Source organism: Olea europaea, chromosome 11 (assembly GCF_002742605.1).
Source record: "Olea europaea var. sylvestris chromosome 11, O_europaea_v1, whole genome shotgun sequence".
Classification (NCBI taxonomy): domain Eukaryota; kingdom Viridiplantae; phylum Streptophyta; class Magnoliopsida; order Lamiales; family Oleaceae; genus Olea; species Olea europaea.
Window position 1 is genome coordinate 5,334,795 of NC_036247.1, and position 6,000 is coordinate 5,340,794.

Consider the following 6,000-nt stretch of genomic DNA (forward strand, 5'->3'; position numbering starts at 1 on the left):
ATGACCGTGCACATGTTGTTGAAACTGAAAATTTGTTTGAAGGTGTTCAAGAAATGCACCTATCTGCTGTAATATCTGAATGTAATAGTGTTGGAAATCCCAGGGAATGGTGGGTGGACACTGGTGCCACTCGCCACATTTGTGCTGAAAAGAATGTGTTTTCTGATTACAAAACTATCAATGGAGAACAACTGTTCATGGGAAAGTCCTCAAGTTCAAAGGTTGAAGGACGAGGAAAGGTGACCTTGAAGATGACATCTGGCAAGGAACTCGTCCTCAACAATGTGCTGCATGTGCCGAACATCTGGAAATATCTTTTTTTCGATTCTCTTCTTAGCAAGAATGGGTTTAAGCTAGTATTTGTATCTGACAAATTTGTACTAATTAAAAATGGGATGTACGTTGGAAAATGTTACATGACCGATGGGACGTTCAAGATGAATGTCCTTACTATTGTACCTAAATTGAACAAGATTAATGAAACTTCTACTTCTGCGTATATTGTTGATTCTTCTTGTTTATGGCATAAAAGATTAGGACATGCAAACTTTAAATCTGTGCGCAAATTAATGAAATTAAATTTGCTACCTTCTCTAAGTTTCGATCCTAATCACAAATGTGAAACTTGTGTTGAGGCTAAGTTAGGCAAAAGACCATTTCCTTCAGTTGATAGAAATACTTTACCTTTAGAATTAATTCACAGCGATATATGTGATTTGAAATTCGTACAAACTAAAGGTGGGAGAAAGTATTTCATCACTTTCATTGACGATTGCACTCGGTACTGTTATGTTTATCTATTAAAAAACAAAGATGAGGCTTTGGAAATGTTTAAACATTATAAGAATGAAGTTGAAAATCAACTTAGCAAAACAATAAAAATTGTTCGAAGTGATAGAGGTGGAGAATATGGAGCGCCGTTTGAAGAATTTTGTTCTCAACAAGGCATCATTTATCAAACAACGGCTCCTTACTCACCTCAATCTAATGGTATTGTGGAACGAAAGAACCGTACGCTTAAAAAAATGATGAATGCTATGTTGATTAGTTCAAACCTACCACAGAATTTGTGGTGGGAGGCTATCCTCTCGGCAAATCACATTCTTAACAAAATACCACACAAAGTAAATGATGAAACACCTTATGAATTATGGAAAGGTCATAATCCTTCATATAAATACTTGAAAGTGTGGGGGTATTTGGCAAAGGTAGAAGTGCCAAAACCTAAACAAATAAAAATAGGACCAAAAACTGTAGATTGCATATTTATTGGATATGCTCATAACAGTAGTGCATATCGCTTTCTTGTGCATAAATCCGAGATTACGGATATACATGAGGATACAATAATTGAATTAAAGAATGCAAGTTTCTTCGAAGATGTCTTTCCTCATAAAGACAAAAGTGATGTAAGTTCAACAAAACGAACTTACGATACTGCAAATGATGATGAAAATGAAGAAGAACTCAGAGGTAGTAAAAGGGATAGGAAGTCTATGTCCTTCGGTTCAGAATTTATAACGTACATGATCAAAAATGAACCAAAGACATTCAGTGAAGCAATGTCAACACCAGAGGCTCCTTTTTGGAAAGAAGCTATCAATAGTGAAATTGAATCGATAATGCAAAATGATACTTGGGAGTTGGTTGATCTCCCACCTGGAAATAAACCTCTAGGTTGCAAGTGGATTTTCAAGAAAAAGTTAAAATCGGATGGATCTATTGATAAATACAAAGCTCGTTTAGTAGCAAAAGGATATAGACAAAAGGAAGGTCTTGATTTGTTTGATACTTACTCACCAGTAACGAGGATTACTTCGATAAGAATCCTTATTGCAATTGCTGCGATACATAATCTCGAAATTCATCAAATGGATGTTAAAACAGCTTTTCTAAATGGTGAGTTGCAAGAAGAAATATATATGGAGCAACCTGAAAGATTTGTCGTTCATGGACAAGAGAGAAAAGGTTTGCAGACTCGTTAAATCTTTATATGGACTAAAACAGGCGCCATAGCAATGGCACCAAAAGTTTGACAAAATAATGCTGTCAAATGGTTTTAAAATTAACGAGTGTGATAAATGTGTATATAATAAGAGTACACCGACAGCATATGTCTTAGTATGTTTATATGTGGATGATATGCTAATTCTGGGTAGCAATCATGATATCACTGTCTCCACTAAGAAAATGCTAACAAAACATTTTGACATGAAGGACATGGGTGTAGCAGATGTAATTCTTGGAATTAAAATTTCTAAAGCACCAGATGATCTCGTTCTTTCACAATCTCATTATGTTGAGTCTGTGCTAAAGAGATTTGGAGTCTTTGATGAAAGTCCAGTCAAAACTCCAGTAGACACGAGTCTACACTTAGCAAAAAATAGAAGTGAACCTGTACATCAATTAAGATATTCTCACGTTATTGGAAGTCTGATGTATTTAATGAACTACACACATCCTGACATTGCGTTCGCAGTTAATAAATTGAGTAGGTTCACATGTAATCCAAGCAATGATCACTGGAAGGCATTGAATAGGGTACTTCGATACTTAAAACATACCTTAAAATTTGGATTACATTATATGAGATATCTAGCAGTATTAGAAGGATATTGTGATGCAAATTGGATATCTGATATGAAAGAAAACAAATCCACAAGTGGTTATATATTTACACTTGTTGGTGCGGCAGTGTCTTGGAAATTCTCAAAGCAAACTTGCATAGCTTGATCAACAATGGAATCGGAGTTTATTGCATTAGATAAAGCTGGAAAAGAAGCAGAATGGCTTCGTAACTTCTTCGAGGATATCCCGTGTTGGCCTAAGCCGGTGCCTGCAATTAGTATTCACTGTGACAATCAGTCTGCTATTGCAAGGGCACAAAATTGCATGTATAATGGTAAGTCTAGACATATACGTCGTAGACACAATACCATAAAGCAGTTGATCTCAAATGATATTATCTCCATTGATTATGTGAAATCAAAGGAGAATCTCGCGGATCCGCTTACAAAAGGTCTACCAAGAGATCAAGTATATTATCTATCAAAGGGAATGGGATTAAAGCCGACCATGCATGAATCTTAATGATGGTAACCCAACCTTGTTGACTGGTGATCCCAAGATCTTGGTTCAATGGGACAACTAAGTTATTAAGACTCAGTTAAGCACTTAACCATCCCTTTATAAAAAGTGTTGTCTGCAGAAAGTAAAAGGCTAAGTTGTAACTTTTAATGATTACTATAGCTTGGATAAACTAGCAAAATACTCTTAATAAGAGATCACCTATATAAGTGTGAAGTGGGGCCACTCCTATGAGAATTTGAGGCTTAAAATTCTCTAAAGCACTTATGAATCCCAAGAATTGTTCAGGGCCAAAATGAACACAACTATGAGAACCTTAGAATTGAATAGAAAGGTTATTGTGTGGATACTGTTGCCTTGGTTTACACCAACGGCTGAACAATTCAAGACATCAGTTCACTGATTAGCCAAGTAAACTCGATAGTATTCCACTAAGGCAGGTTCAAAGCCAAAAACTACCTCTCCTGATGCAATAAGTCTTTCGCCTGTACTCTCTATTCGTGTCTGCATTGCATAGTCATGATAATTTCCATTCATGTGGGGGATTGTTGGAAGTGGTGGGTCAATTGGGTCAACTTTGACCACAATTTTAAGTGGGACCCGATGTTCGATGTATCGAAATTAATGCTCAATTAAATTCTACGTTCCGAGCAGATGAGTGTAGAATATTTAATTGTGAAAAACCACTTCAATATGAATGAGAAATTTTGGTTGAAAGTTGGACAATAAATAAGAGGAATAAATGGGAAAGAATTGAAAAATGTTCCAATCTCACATAGGTTGCAAACACAACCTTGAACCACTTAATAAACTTTAAGTTTGGATATGAGTTTGGGTCCCAAGGGGTACCAATAGTCTTTGAAAGGGGGGAGTCTTAGACAATGTCTAGACTAATCCAAAGGCCACACACGCGCGCGTCGCCGCCGCCGTCCGTCCGACCGACCGGGGGGGCGGGTCGGGTCGGGGCATGGGTGTGGGCTTGTGATAATATTAATTTAAATTTTTTTCTTTTTTTTTATTATTATTATTTTTTAAATTCAATTAATTCCTTCCCTTTGATAGTTTATTAACCGACCCATCAGTTTGCTAAAACTGTGCGTTAAGTGGGCGTGAGTGGTGGATGGAAACTGCTCAACTGTCAACTCTCTCCTCTATTTGAATGGTCCTCAGGCTTTCAATTTTAAGAACACACAGAAACATCACGAAATCATTCTGCATACAAACTCTTCTTTTCTGCAATAGTCTACAAAGAGTACTTCCGTTCAGGTTCGTTGTCTTGCAGTCGAAGTGCTGCTTCTACAAGTATCTGATCGTTGTATCTTAGGAGACGCTTTACCACCTACCGTAAGCACCGTGTGACGGGGTAAAAATGTCTTAAGGACAGAGAGCCTAGTTCTCGCCTCGATCATCCTCATTCCGAATTCTGGACTTCTTTATGCTTCTGTTTTTATTCTGTGCAATTCATTTTCTGGAAATAATATTCTGTTTTTACTGTTTTGCAATTGTTCATCTAGTTTAGCAAGTCATTTATGGAAAATCTATTTTGTACAACAAAACGAGAACCAACAGGAAATACATCGTTTATGGCATGAGATTGTAACTCATAATTGTCATTGGCAATCCCTTTATGCCCAATCACTTATAAACAGTAGGAGTGATTGCTCATTTATCTTAGCACACAGTACTAAATACATATTGCCCATGTGAGTAGGGTTGTAAATAGATCGGAACTGGACTGGATTTGTCCATATTCAATTTGATCTGATAAGAATAATTCATGAATCTGATCCAATTCGATAATCCAATTGATATTTGATTGTTAAATTCATATTTTATTTGTTATGTTATCGGATATCTGATCCTAAAATTTTACACTTTTTTATTGGAAAGAGGGGATTCTCAATCTCAATACAAAATTTATTATAATATATATTAAGCTTATGTTTGAGCCACATTTTAGGAAAAATAATGAATTATTCACGTCAAATCAATGAGAAATGTGTGGTTAAAAAATAAGAAAAAGTTTTAAATTTACGTGTAATATTATTTTATTGAAAAATGTGTAGTTGAAATGATATTGCCTTTATTTGATCCCCATTCTTTGAAGAAAATGAATTTTTCAACAGTATTTTGACATAATTTCAACTACACATTATTCAATAAAATAATATTACACACAAATTCAAAATTTTTTCTTATTTTTTAACCACACATTTTACATTAATGCACTATTCAAAAATTCATTTTTTCCATCAAAATGGGGGCTCAAACAAGGGTATAAAATCATTGTTGAAGAATGTATTTTTTTTAAAAATAATGTGGCTCAAATAAGCCCTAAATTTATATTGGAATTTGATAGGTTTGATATTCTTTAGTAAAAGTTATAAAGTATGATACGAGTTTCAAAATGGAAAAAAAAAATTATGTGTAATAATTGTGCGATATATATATATATATGCTCCATTTAACTATTGGATTATTGAATTTGGATTAGTGATGGCAACAGGGCGGGTCGCTTAGCCAAAACCCAGCCTTAGATGGGACGGGGTGGGGACGGGGCAACTTTTTGCCCCATTTGTTGGCTCGTTTAATTTTTTTTTACATTTTGAAAGTTTCGAATTATACTATTATTAAAAAATAAAATACAAATTCAAAATAAATTTTTAATGGGTAAATTGTTTTGAAGTAAAATTATTTTTAATTTTATTCTTTTCTTCACGGGGCGAGTTCGGGGTGGGGCATCCTCGCCCCGCCTCACGCCCCGCGATTGGGAGCCCTGCCTTGCTCCGTCCCACCAACCCGTTCGGGGTGGGGTGAGGGTAAATTGTCATCCCTAATTTAGATATTGATCTGGTTATCAGATCGAGCTTCTAAATCTATCTCCTATTAATTTCATTGGATTCGTACAAACTG